The following is a 14,413-nucleotide window of genomic DNA, read 5'->3' on the forward strand; positions in this document are numbered from 1 at the left end:
CACATGCGCTAAGGGAATCAGTTTCTCTGCGTGTAGAAACATTTCAACATATGACTAAGTGCGGGATCGAAAGCATGAGCATTCGACGTCGTTATGATTCGATGCCATTCTCCGAAAACCTGAAGTATAACTTAAACTTTTATAAAATTTTATGTCCTTGGTCGTTTAACCATTGATATCGACGTTGCCAAATAATGGCTGCTGTACATTTACTGTGGTTGCTGTTTAATACAGATCACAGTGTATGCTGACAACAATGCCATGTCACCCAAACCGTCATATACCGTTGCCTAGCGATTACTTCCGTATTCTCTGGAGTACCAGAAGTGCCTATACGAATTCGCTGTCTGAGTTATTGAGTGTCAGAAGCTTTAGTTGTGAGCTAAGTATTGAAGTGTTGAGTTTTGTGTTTCGAGAACATCTAGCGAAACATTTGAAAGTTCTTGAGGAGCTTTAGAAGCTTTCAGCGAAGCGAACGCCAAGCTTCAGAGGCGAGGAGCGTTGTGTCAGCAAGAGGTATGAGACATTAATTTAAGTGTCACCTATTTATTTATCGTAAAGAATAGTTTTCTGTTAGAATATCGTATAAGCTTGTAAATGGCTGAGTATGTAGTGGAGAAGAACTGGCAAATTGGAGCGTGTGGTGAAGAGTGGTATGATTTCAGAAGATGTACGATAACGTGAATAGCTCATTGTTTTACTTCTTTATGCAGTTTCAAAGGTTGGATGTTTACTTGTAAAGGCAGATTTCTGTACTTAGTTTTTGGCGATGTTCATGTTCTTGCATCATGTGTTATCAAATTAATTGCTTAGTTCTACAATTATGATGGTGTAACAAACCTTTCTCTCTTGTGGATTACTCATACGTACTCCCTGCGATGTTGGAGATTAGCGCTGCTCGAATTATTTTCCGTGCGCGAAGAAAAATTTATTTTGGAACTCGTACCAAGTCGACTGCATCTTATTGAGTAAATCTGGCACCATAACGAAACAGTTTTTCTCTTGTGTTGTTCAAGATATGTGAATTATTATCTTGGCGTACGAGGTGTGTGAGAAAAGCAATGAGACTGATTTCTAATATACCAAGGTTTTATGTCTTTCAATCGACAATAATGTCCCCTGTAAAGCAGTCGCCATCGGCAGCAATAGGCCGGCGAAGTCGTTGTTCCCTGGTATCAGTAGAAGAATGAAAGCCTTCAACTGGTGGGGGGCCTTTACCATGTCGGTCAAATGCTCTTAAATGTTCTACAGAGTCCCAAAACGAGGCACTTTTGAGAAATTTTTCAATTATGGAAAGAGAATTAAGTCACAACGACCATGATTACGTGGGTAAGGGGGGGGGGGCTGTGGGACAACAGGAATGCCTTTTGAGGTCAAAAACTCCGTGACGGAAGTGGCCGTTTGGCATGGGGCACTATCCTGATGCAGCATGCAATCTGCAATGTCCGGTCTCACTCGATTCACCTCTTTCCTGAGCTTTTCAAGGACATCGCTGTAACACAGCTGTTTGACGGTTTATCCTGGATAAACAAATTCTTTATGCTCAAAAGCAAATATGTCAAAAACGCAAATCAGTTTTTCTTTGATCTTTGATTTGCTCATTCGAGCTTTTTAGGTGGAGGATGTGTCTCAATGTAGAACTCCTTACTTTGCCGCTTTGTCTCAGGACCAAACTCAGAAATCCAGGATTCATGACCTATGATTACACGACTGAACCATTCGTGGTCACTGGCAGTCCTCTCAAGAGGATCAACGCACTCGTTTTTGCGACTGTTCTCGTGCTCAGTTGTGAGGTCTCTCGGAACCATTTGCCACAAATCTTTCATACGTGCAAGAGTACGATCTAAATTTGATGTATGGTGAAAGTGTTTAACATGTCATTCACCGTCTTTATTATTACACATCAGTCTGATTTCACAAGAGAACATATGATCGACGTAATCGTCGGTTTTAGTAGCTGAAGGTCTCCCTCAACGAGGTTCATCTCAAAGTGTTCTCAGCCATCCAGAAATGATTTGTGCCACCTAGAAACTTGGTCTATTAATAAGAGATGCCCCCGTAGGATTGTTTCTGCTTTTCAAAGGTCACACTCGATGGCGTAACATTGCTCTGAATTCCGCTCTTCCACATGTGTAACACGCTACAACACTTTCGTAACAGGCAAAGAAAAAAACCAATCACAACCTCCCTGATGACTCTTTCAAAAATCACGTGATGGCTGTACTGATCTGAAACCGGTACTCAGCACATAGAAGAGATGACAAACAGCTCTACACAAGTGTAACAAGAAGGCGTTGCCAGATCGCTCGGGTGTGTTGTCAGTCTCATTACTTTTTCACGCACTTCGCATTGTTAACTATTAAATCCATTGGGAGTTTATCGGCTATTTGCGCCTTTTCATTATTCAAATACTGTTGGGTATCTTTTAATGCCAAAAAATGATTATTTCCTCTTACATGCATTAAAGTTTTTTAAAATTTAACTGCAGTGTTTGTTTGAATATTGATATCGATGTCCCTAAACAATGATGCGCTCTGCGGTTACCGGGGTTGCTGCTTAATGTTGCTCACAAGGTATGCTAACAACAATTCCATATCATCTAAACCGTCGAGTACCGTTGCCTAGCAATTACTTCCGTATTCTCTGGAGTACTCGAAGTGTTCATACGAATTCGTTGTGCGAGTTATTGAGTGTAAGAAGCTTTAGTTGTGAATTAAGTACTGCAGTGTTGTATTTTGTGTTTCGAGCACATCTACCGAAACATTTTAAAGTTCTTGAGGAGCTTTAGAGGCTCTCAGCGAAGCGAACGCCCAGCTTCAGAGGCGAGGTGCATCGTACCCGCAAGAGGTATAAGCTATTGACTTAACTGTTGCATATTTATTGACCATACGCAGTCATCTGGAGTCAGAATATCGTAAATGATTATAAATGACTGAGTATGTAGTGGAGAAGTAACGGAAAATTGAAGCGTGTGGTATTACTTCAGAACATGCAGATATTAATGGTATAAAATGTGAAATAGCCTTTGTTTCAAATTTTAATGGATTTTCAGACGTCATGTCGTTACTTGTAGGGGGAGACATCTATACCTAATTTTTCTTAAAGTTCATCAGATTTCCTTGTGTATTCCCAAATTAATTGCTTAGTCTAACAATGACAACAATATCAATTGCTCTGTTCGATTCTATTCGTATAGTTTTGTCCTAGACATCGTGCGTGACGTCATGACTTAACGTTGTTAAAGGTGTAAGCGGCCTGTTATTAAATGTTATCTGCGTTTGTATTAGTTACTAGTGTAATCTACAAAGTTTGTAAAATATGCTGTTTATTCGAATTACGTCTTGATATACGACGGTGTTGTTTGTTGGTGGAGGGGGGGGGGAGGGAGGAGTGGGGAGGGGCAACTTGAGACCACAGGTTAAAATGTCGATGGAGAAATTAGTTGCGACAAGTTAAATTGTCAATGGAGAAATTAGTTGCGATTATATTATTGTTTTGTTTGCCGACAAATATTTACTTGTTTCTTTCTGAATTCCGCACGATTTCCGAGGGCGAGGTTAGGCGTTACCTTAAGAGCGGAAGACAATCTTTTGCAACTGAAGTGATTAGATACAATTATTATCATGCTGATCGTTTCAACTATTTAGCTGATTTTGCAATGTCGGAGACTTGTGTGTGGAGAGGTTAGCAAGGAACGTAAGTTCATTGCTGAAATGGTCTTGAGATGAACGAGTGGTAATATTATTCGTAATTTTTAACTTATTAATTATTGGCCGTTTCTTTCTTCGAATGTGACGTCGCTAGGGTCTGCGTATATGAGGTCGATTCTTTTATAGGGTTCATTTTATTGTTACCGGTGGCTCACTCTTTCGGTGTATTATTGTTTTGGTGCTCTGGTACATAGAAAATGTTTAGGTGAATGCGATCGAGTCTTTGGTATTTATTAGTCACATGCATGTTTTTCAACTGTTTATTTTCGATTGTAGTGTGATTCCAAATTTTAGTGTTTATTTTCTCTCTGTTTATTCTATGAGGTTAAGTCGTTGTAATGTGGAGTTTACGCTTGTATCACTGTTCTCGCTTAAGCAATAGTGTTTACTCGAAATTTACTTTCTCTTTCACCTTTTTCGGATTATTCTTAAGAAATTCATCTTCGTCTTGTTCTGTGTGTGTGTGTGTGTGTGTGTGTGTGTTTGTGTGTGTGTGTGTGTGAGAGAGAGAGAGAGGGAGAGAGAGAGAGAGAGAGAGAGAGAGAGAGAGAGTGTGGCATTGCTGTTCTCCGTTGATATACAGGGTTATTCACGAAGATATGCAAATATTTTAATATATTATTCTACAAGTAAAACTAAAGAAAAATGTTCATGTAAACATAGGTCCGCAGATGTCTAGTTATGAAGTTAAACGGCTAAAAAAAGGTTTTGCCTGAAATTTAGCAACTTCGCTAATACGAAGCCATCGCAAACTGTACTAGGTTAAAGTTAAAGCACGATTTCCATTTCTTTCGTCGTTATTGATACGGTAATGTAATGAAACATGTCCCAGACATGTATCTGCAGTAGTTTTCCAGAACATCCAGAGAAGCAAAGAAGTAATTTCGTAAAAATTTTTATCCATTAACTACTTGACCAAATTTCTTTTTTTAAATTCCAGACAATTGCACGAAGTTTTCAACAGAAGTAGTCGTGAATTTAATTTTGGAAAAATGATGGTAATAATGTTAACTGGAACGGTATTAATTTTTTCAGATAATCTGCTTTTATTAATACCATAGTACACGTGAATTCATGTTAAACTGGTAAAAACAAAGCTCAGTGTTAAGGAAGTTGTACAGAGTAAGGTTAGGAAACGACTGAAACAACTCACTAACGGTTGCCAATAACGACAAACTTTCCTACATTCTCGGCCGGCCGCGGTGGTCTAGCGGTTCTAGGCGCTCAGTCCGGAACCGCGCGACTGCTACGGTCGCAGGTTCGAATCCTGCCTCGGGCATGGATGAGTGTGATGTTCTTAGGTTAGTTAGGTTTAAGTAGTTCTAAGTTCTAGGGGACTGATGACCACAGCAGTTAAGTCCCATAGTGCTCAGAGCCATTTGAACCATTTTTTTTCTACATTTCAATGAAAAGTAAACAAATTTACTTGTATAATAATCTTTGCTTCTCTGCATGTTCTGGAAAACTATTGTAAATGCACGTCTGGGACATGTTTTATTAGATTCACGAGACCAGCAGCAACAAAATACATGGAAATCATACTTTACTTTAACCTCATACTGTTTTGCGATGGCTTCATATTAGCAAATTTGCTAAATTTCAGGCAAAATACTTTATTAGCCGTAACTCCGTAACTAAACGTCTGCGGACCTATGATAAACTTCTTTCTTCAGTCTGCATGTCTTCGTGATTCACCTGGTATATAGGTCCATTGTACACTGTGATACCACTTGTGTCTTGTGTGTTATTTTTTGGTATTTTCGTAGGTTTGTTGTGGAATAGTTCCTGTCTTTTCCGAAAGAATTAATGTGTGTGGTTTTTGTATTATGTTGTTGTTTTGTGGATGTGTGTCTGGCACCCCTGACTTCGTTTGATCTGCGTAGATCAAGCTAATTATTCGAATCCAGTTTTGTGTTTTCCTTATCTTTTCGTTGGGATTATTCTAGATGAATTCGTGTGAGATATTATTCGATTTTTTGGTTGGAATGATCTTAGCGTTATCAAACTTCTTTTTTTAGTTTGTTGCTGGCCAGAACTCTCTCATTCCTGCAGCAGTTCCGTTACTTTGATTTTTATGTGCTCTTCCAATAACTTCGAGAGCTTTTTTATGTTTGAAAAGAACTGCATTATGCAATACGCAACTGTAGCAGTACATTTTATTAGAAAGTATCGATTCCGGTGGGGATCAGAAGGTCATCAAGTCCAAAAACGATTTCAGCTATGAACTTACGTAACTGAAATAGCGGTTTCGGATTTACATAGTTCCTATTAACTATATGTACGTCACATTACGTCCATTTAACATCATAGACATTTTTCCCAGTATTACGTATATACGGATAATATCAGTGGTCGAGTTATGTACCTTTGATAACTGCTATTGAAATTAGGCGAAAGCATAGCTAGACCGACATCGATGGTCTCTAATGAAATATGCACAACGACTCCTCTATAAAGTACTTTTTTTGTGATTGTTTTCGACCTTAATGGTCTATCTTGTGATCGTATTATCCTAGAATATAATCAGACTGTTATTAAGTGTTATCTGTGGTTGTCGTCGTAGACTCTGTTTCCTTTAATTACATACTTACACAATGAGTACGGTGTAACAGAATTTCCTGTCTTGTCGATTACACACACATACTGCCTGTGATCATTGTAGGGTCATATTGCTGGAATTTCTTCCGTCTACGAAGAAGAACACACTTTGTATACTGATTCCAACTGTGTAGATTTAAATTACTTAAAATTTTATTGCAGTTCTTGTTTAACTATTAATATCGACGTTCCTGTACAATGATGTGCTCTGCCGTTACGGAGATCGTGTTTATGGCTGGCTACAGGGTTTTCTAACAACCTTCCCATGACACCTTAACCGTGGTGGACCGTTGCGTAGCAGTTACTTCCGTATTCTTCCGAGTACTTAAAGTATAGAAACGAATTCGTTCTGTGAGTTATTGAGTAAAGAGACTTTTAATTTTGACTGAAGCGTTATAGTGTTGGATTTTGTGTTTCTAGAATAATTGACGAAATATTTTGAAGTTCTTGAGATGCTTTAGAAGCTTTGAACGGAGTGAATTCCCTGCTTCAAAAGCGATGTACAATGTACTAGCCGACAGGCAAGAGCCATTGATTTATTTTTCACCTACTGGTTTACCGTCTACTTCTTCATTTAGAATATCGAAAAAAATTTTGTCAAATGAGTATGTAGTGGAGAAGTACTGGGAAACTTAAGCATAACGATGTAGAGTGATATCATTTCGCAACTGTTATTAGTAATAGTGCTGCCTTTGAAAAGGATTTACATTCCATGACTTGCTTGAATATGTCATGCAGCTTCAAAAGGTTCCTATAATGCTTGACTTTTAGAGACAGATTTCTCTATTGAGTTGTTGACAATGTACAAGTGCTAGAATAGTGAATTCTCAAATTTATAGCTTTGTTTCACAATGAGAACGGCGTCACCTCTCTCTCGTTTTCTGTTACATATGCAAATGGTATGTGTCATTGTTGGTTCGTGCTACTGCAATTTTCTGCCGTCTGTGAAAAAGAAAACTCGTAAATAGGATCCAGTTGGGTAGGATTATACTGAGTTGACATGGCAGTATCGCAAAAATATTATCTTTTCCTCTTGCTCAAGGAAATAGCATGAATATCTTTGAGCACTGTTAAACATTAAAACTATTAGGTGCTTATAGGCAATTCTTTTGTTATATTCCTTTTGAAGTCACCGTTGCGCAGCAGTTTTCAGTCGCAAAAGTTGTTCATATGTCATACAGATTATTGTTTAGCTCACATGATGATGAAGAATGCTTTTGATTTAGGGTTACACATAAGTAGTTGATGACTCTAACACAAAGAAGTGTCAGTGTAGCAAGGCGAAAATACATTGACTCGGTTACATGGATTGCCGTAAAAATCGTATTATCGGCATACACCGCGGAAGAGTTTCTGATTTAAGCCACGAGATTATAGTGTAGTTTATTAATTAGTGACTTTATTCCACGGCCAACACAATGAGGTACATACAGGAAAAACAAATTTCTGTTCCTGTCTGAGAGTCAGATAGTTATCAAATCAAAACTTTACAGCTGACCAAATCAAAAGTTGTAAAAACTGAACTAGGTGTATATCTGAAACTAATGAAGTTTTGTACTTCTGGCTAATTACTGTTCCGTCTAATATCGATGCTTTCAGATAGTTGCTATGAAAAGAAGTTCATCCTCTCAAAATAAAAGTACCGCGTAATGAGCACGCCTTTGCCAGAATGCGAAGAACTGTTACAGGTCTACAACTTTGCTTCCTCCAATTTGTTCACAAAGGTCGGGGCTTTATTGTGAAAACCTTACAAAAAATTATGATTCTTTGTATTGCCCATCGCTGGCCACTACATTCTCCCATTCTTCGGATGGCATACGAATCTAGTGGCGGAAGAACAGGGCGTCTTTTGTGGGGATACATGAATCGATTCAATTTTGCACTTGTTCATACGATCGGAAGTCCTGGTCAGCCAGACTGCATGCCACTGATCGAAAAAGGTGGTAGTCAGAGAGAGCGACGTATGGAGAATACGGCGGGAGGGGCAGGACTTCTCGTTTCAACGGATTTGCGACATGGGGTCGAGCACTGACCTGCTGCAAAATTACCTTTACGTGTCTATCGCTGTATTGTGGCCGTTTGTGTTGCAGTGCTGGACTGTAACGCATCAGTTGCTTTCGATAATGATGTCCTGTGGCTGTCTTCGTCTATTTCAGTAGCTACGGGAACGTTCTGTCTTCCACCGACATGCTGGTCTTTGACATCAAAATCACCGTTATTAAGGCGTTGACAACATTCTCTGCACGTTCTTCCACTAATAGTTCCCTCACCTTTGGTCCTACCCAGAATTTTAAGAGCCACAGCCGCAGATTTCTTCATGTTAAAGTAGAAGATTAAAACTTCCTGCAAATGACGAGAAATGAGTACGTAAGTTGACGTTCTTAATCGAGAATAACTTTATGATGCAGTCACAAATCGACTAATATTTTTATGGCATTATGTTTACATATGCCTAAGCTTATTGTATTACACCTATGACCAAGCACCCGAACCCCACTTGCCGCTACTGCCGCCTATTGAAGAGCGGCAGAAGCAAAATTGTAGACCTAATATTTTGATTCATCCACTACGTATTATTGAAAAAAGAATTAAAATAACTAATTGTCGACTAGTACCCAATGTATAAGCTTAATCAAATACACTCCTGGAAATTGAAATAAGAACATCGTGAATTCATTGTCCCAGGAAGGGGAAACTTTATTGACACATTCCTGGGGTCAGATACATCACATGATCACACCGACAGAACCACAGGCACATAGACACAGGCAACAGAGCATGCACAATGTCGGCACTAGTACCGTGTATATCCACCTTTCGCAGCAATGCAGGCTGCTATTCTCCCATGGAGACGATCGTAGAGATGCTGGATGTAGTCCTGTGGAACGGCTTGCCATGCCATTTCCACCTGGCGCCTCAGTTGGACCAGCGTTCGTGCTGGACGTGCAGACCGCGTGAGACGACGCTTCATCCAGTCCCAAACATGCTCAATGGGTGACAGATCCAGAGATCTTGCTGGCCAGGGTAGTTGACTTACACCTTCTAGAGCACGTTTGGTGGCACGGGATACATGCGGACGTGCATTGTCCTGTTGGAACAGCAAGTTCCCTTGCCGGTCTAGGAATGGTAGAACGATGGGTTCGATGACGGTTTGGATGTACCGTGCACTATTCAGTGTCCCCTCGACGATCACCAGTGGTGTACGGCCAGTGTAGGAGATCGCTCACCACACCATGATGCCGGGTGTTGGCACTGTGTGCCTCGGTCGTATGCAGTCCTGATTGTGGCGCTCACCTGCACGGCGCCAAACACGCATACGACCATCATTGGCACCAAGGCAGAAGCAACTCTCATCGCTGAAGACGACATGTCTCCATTCGTCCCTCCATTCACGCCTGTCGCGACACCACTGGAGGCGGGCTGCACGATGTTGGGGCGTGAGCGGAAGACGGCCTAACGGTGTGCGGGACCGTAGCCCAGCTTCATGGGGACGGTTGCGAATGGTCCTCGCCGATACCCCAGGAGCAACAGTGTCCCTAATTTGCTGGGAAGTGGCGGTGCGGTCCCCTACGGCACTGCGTAGGATCCTACGTTCTTGGCGTGCATCCGTGCGTCGCTGCGGTCCGGTCCCAGGTCGACGGGCACGTGCACCTTCCGCCGACCACTGGCGACAACATCGATGTACTGTGGAGACCTCACGCCCCACGTGTGGAGCAATTCGGCGGTACGTCCACGCGGCCTCCCGCATGCCCACTATACGCCCTCGCTCAAAGTCCGTCAACTGCACATACGGTTCACGTCCACGCTGTCGCGGCATGCTACCAGTGTTAAAGACTGCGATGGAGCTCCGTATGCCACGGCAAACTGGCTGACACTGACGGCGGCGGTGCACAAATGCTGCACAGCTAGCGCCATTCGACGGCCAACACCGCGGTTCCTGGTGTGTCCGCTGTGCCGTGCGTGTGATCATTGCTTGTACAGCCCTCTCGCAGTGTCCGGAGCAAGTATGGTGGGTCTGACACACCGGTGTCAATGTGTTCTTTTTTCCATTTCCAGGAGTGTATATGGACTGTATATGTCGGTTATTTCACTCACAGCTGCTTTTATTACTAAAAGTTAAGTTTACAGAGGTGTCGTCACGGTCCCAGGTTTTTCTTGCGATCTACTTGTGAGACACTGCTGTAAGACTTACTCGTGGACACGGTCTCACCATATCTAACGTGCTGTTTGTTATCGTTACAGCAATGTTCCGACGCATGAAGAAGTTTTTCTCCCGGTGTGTGGGAGGGGAGAAGAACTTGGTCGCTGTTCGGGGTACTGTGCAGGTGAGCCACGTCACATTTCATAAGTGGTGAAGTAACATGGAAAGCAGTAAAGTCTGAGGGCTACCTGATTGTACATAAAATGGTCAGCAGATACTGCAGACTGTCACGATTTACTCTAAATGAATATTTGATTTGCTAGAAGTATCCCATGTGACACGTCATTGTAAATAACACGTCTTAGATAGGCATCTCTGCTCGAGTGATGATTATATGAAGTACCAGCTAACTACCTAACTCCGTCCAAACAGGCCTCTGAAGTTCCAAAGGTGCCGATTGACCGCCTCGTCATAGTCAGCTGATAGACGTCACTGTATGGAGGAGCATGTGGTCAGCATACTGCTCTTCCGGACGTTGTCAGTTTTCGTGATCAGATATAAATACCCGCAGCTATGAATGTCACTGGTGGTTGGATGGATTTGTTGATCACTGGAGCTCATAAACGTCTTCATCCTATTACTTGAGCTTGTCTCCAGACTTACATAAAATTTTTAAAATTTGCCATAGTCGTTTCGACTACAAGTAAAACGAAGAGCTGGAGTCCTCTTAAATGTACTTTTGCCGTCGCAGAAGCGCCGTAAAATATGGAGTATATGAATTCTAAAAGTACATGCGTCACAGATCTAGTGGTCATTTAACATGAGTATGAAGCCATCAGAAATTTGTCGTATTCGGATGGGAGACAGGGTGACTACAGCGTGTCAAATCGAAGTGTATGAGACTTTGCCGCATGCTTGACCATTCATACCATCTCCCAAACTCGTATGTTCTCTGTGTATCGCTGTGTTCCCTACAGGACTCCTTGGCTACATTATCATCTTGCTCTTTCCCCTAGATCCCACTGGCTTTAACTCCTCCCCTCCGTGTTATTAGCACATTATATTCGCAACAGGTATGATAATGTTGATAATCTACACCGAACGCTAATTAAACAATTTTAACAACTGTTATTTAGGGCCATTAAATTTAACACTGTTCTAAGTTATAGCCAGTTGATTCTAACCAAATGATTTATCATGCCAGGAAATACGGTGTGGTGTTTGTTAACACTGAACAAATAATGTGAGGGGCTTGACAATAGAAACATTCCTGTCAACTTCTAGAGAATTATGTTGAACAATATTCTAGGAACAGAGCTTTACTTATAATGCGTCGGACACGAACGACTGGTTGAAGACGGCATTGCAGACCTTCTGGTTGCTCAGCCAGTTATCTGCTGACCGGGTTTAATATGAGACTGACAAAACTAATTGTACGGTGGATTCAGAGAGCAGAGAAACAGGAACTGTCAGCAAAACCTGTTACAGTCTCACTTACTTTCGTTTCCTGAGAAAGAACAAGGAGGAACTCGTAATAAAAATACCGTGGCTCAGGTACTTCCACTGTAGCCCCCCGTCATACCAGTTTAACTCATCGTACGTAGGATAATAGCAGTGAATGTCGGAAGAACAGAATTCTAGCTGATGCTACAGGCAATCAGTGACTACTCACTATCACTAACTCTAGGCCAAAAATTCGTAATAAGTATGATAATTTGTAAAAAATGTAAATGTAAAGAACTAGCGCCATCTCTAATATGCTAAACATGCTCTACATCATCAAACTGATAAATTCTTTTTCAACAGGAGCTTCAGTTCACCCTGGACTCGTTTTTTGAGGAGGTCCTGCAGAAGCGGCTGCAGGAAGAGAAAGAAGTCCTTTCTGTTTCGGTGAGTGTAAATTACAGCAGTATAAGGAATAGTAGCATTTGGTTTCAAAGTGAATTTTTCGTATTCTTACTACATGATAACTTACTCTCGAATATGATACTAGTTACTGATCTGCTTCCGGGTATTAGGCCGAATTGTTTTGTTCATTTTGTGCACAATACTTCGACGGACGTCCCAGCGATCAACTTCATGTGCTGCGAACTTTGCGGTAATGTGTATTCGGTTCTTGGACGCAAACCAGTCAGCGAACGTAACACGACCTGAAGAAGATGAATCGGCCAGTTGCTGAAATGTAGATCATAAAGCAGGAACAACAACACGGCATAACCTCAGAAGCACATCAATAACCAGTCGCACCCATAAAATGTTAAATATAATGGGATATTAGTTATTTGTTAGTATTAATTGTTGCTGAGACATCACACGACTGGCGTTCCTTGGATACTACGGTGAATTACTGTATGTTTAATATTGATACCTGTACACTTCTAAATTTGTGATAAATGAAACCCTTCGTAACACTTTTATGTGATATGAACTAGCAAAATTTTGAATTACTCCACGTGTTGGATAACATAAAAGTAATAAGTTCTTTTCCAACAGGAGCGTCAGTTCACTTTGGACGCGTTTTTCGAGGAGTTGCTGCAGAAGCGCCTGCAGGAAGAGAAAGAAGTCCGTCCTGCTCCGGTTAGTATCAATTCGAACAGTGTAAGAAATAGTAGCACTTGGGTTTCACAGTGAATTTTTCGTTTTGTCAGTACACGGCAACTTCCACTCGAATATGATGCTAGAGCTGGTCTGCTTCCGGCTGTTACGCCGTGTTGTTGTGTTTATTTTGTGCACAATACTTTGACGAACATACCAGCCATAAAGTTCATGTTCTGCGTACTTTGCGGTAATGGTACTTGCTGACTGGATTCAAATCAGTCGGGGAACGTCACACTACCTAAAGAAAATGTCTCGGTCAGTTATTGAAATGTTGGGCATAAAAAAAGAACAACGCGGCATAACTTCAGAAGCCCCAGAAAATGTTATAGATAATGGGATATTAGTTATCTGTTAGTATTAATAATTGCTAAGACGTGAAACGAATTGTGTTACTTGGATACTAAATTGAATTACTACGTACTTAATTTCGATATCTATACTCTGCTAAATTTGTGATAAATTTAACACACCGTAACACTTTTATGTGATAGGAACTAGCAAAAATTTTGAATTACTCCACATGTTGGACAACATAAAACTAATAAGTTCTTTTCCAACAGGAGCGTCAGTTCACGCTGGACGCCTTTTTCGTGGAGTTGCTGCAGCAACGGCTGCAGGAAGAGGATTAAAGTCGTGCTGTTACGGTGAGTGGATCTCTGCAGAGAACAATATATTTTGGTTTCTAAGTGTATTTCTCGTTTCATGGTCACATGGTAGCTGCCTTCAGAAGGGGAATCTTCATAATTTTTTTTCTAGTGTACAGTTTTACGATTTTTAATATAACTGAAATGCTGTCAGCTTAGGTACATCGCCATGGCTACAAAATTCTTGGTAGCCCCAAAAATTTTGTCGGTACCCATTATCTGCTCTTCTTTTATGCCAGTTGTGAACTGTGTTCAGATACGTAATCGTTTCACGACATACATTTATTTTCGTTCTAGTATTGGTAGGATACACTTAAACTCAAGAATCAGCAGTGAAATATGGTTGCCTACACTTTCATATCATGGAGAGCCTTTCAGAAAACATTCTTCTATGTCCCCTCCCGCCCATAAAATAGTTAAGTTTCCATCACAGTTTCACCTTCGGTTTTCTACGATTATACTTGGTATTTTGATCCCATTTTTTATGTTGCGCGATCGATTATTTTTCTGTCACGTAATTGTCCACGAATCTCTCCTAATTTAAACTGAACATTTCCACAACTTGTTTTAAGAAACTGTACTATTTTGGTATGGATGCATATACCATTAGCCACTGTTCTCTCCGTTCCTTAATGAGTACAAATCAGTTCAGGATAATACATCAGTCTGCGTGAGATATCGACTATCTCAAAAGGCAGACGTTGAAAATAACGCTTCAGTGT

Source organism: Schistocerca cancellata, chromosome 6 (genome assembly GCF_023864275.1).
Source record: "Schistocerca cancellata isolate TAMUIC-IGC-003103 chromosome 6, iqSchCanc2.1, whole genome shotgun sequence".
NCBI classification, from domain to species: Eukaryota; Metazoa; Arthropoda; class Insecta; order Orthoptera; family Acrididae; genus Schistocerca; species Schistocerca cancellata.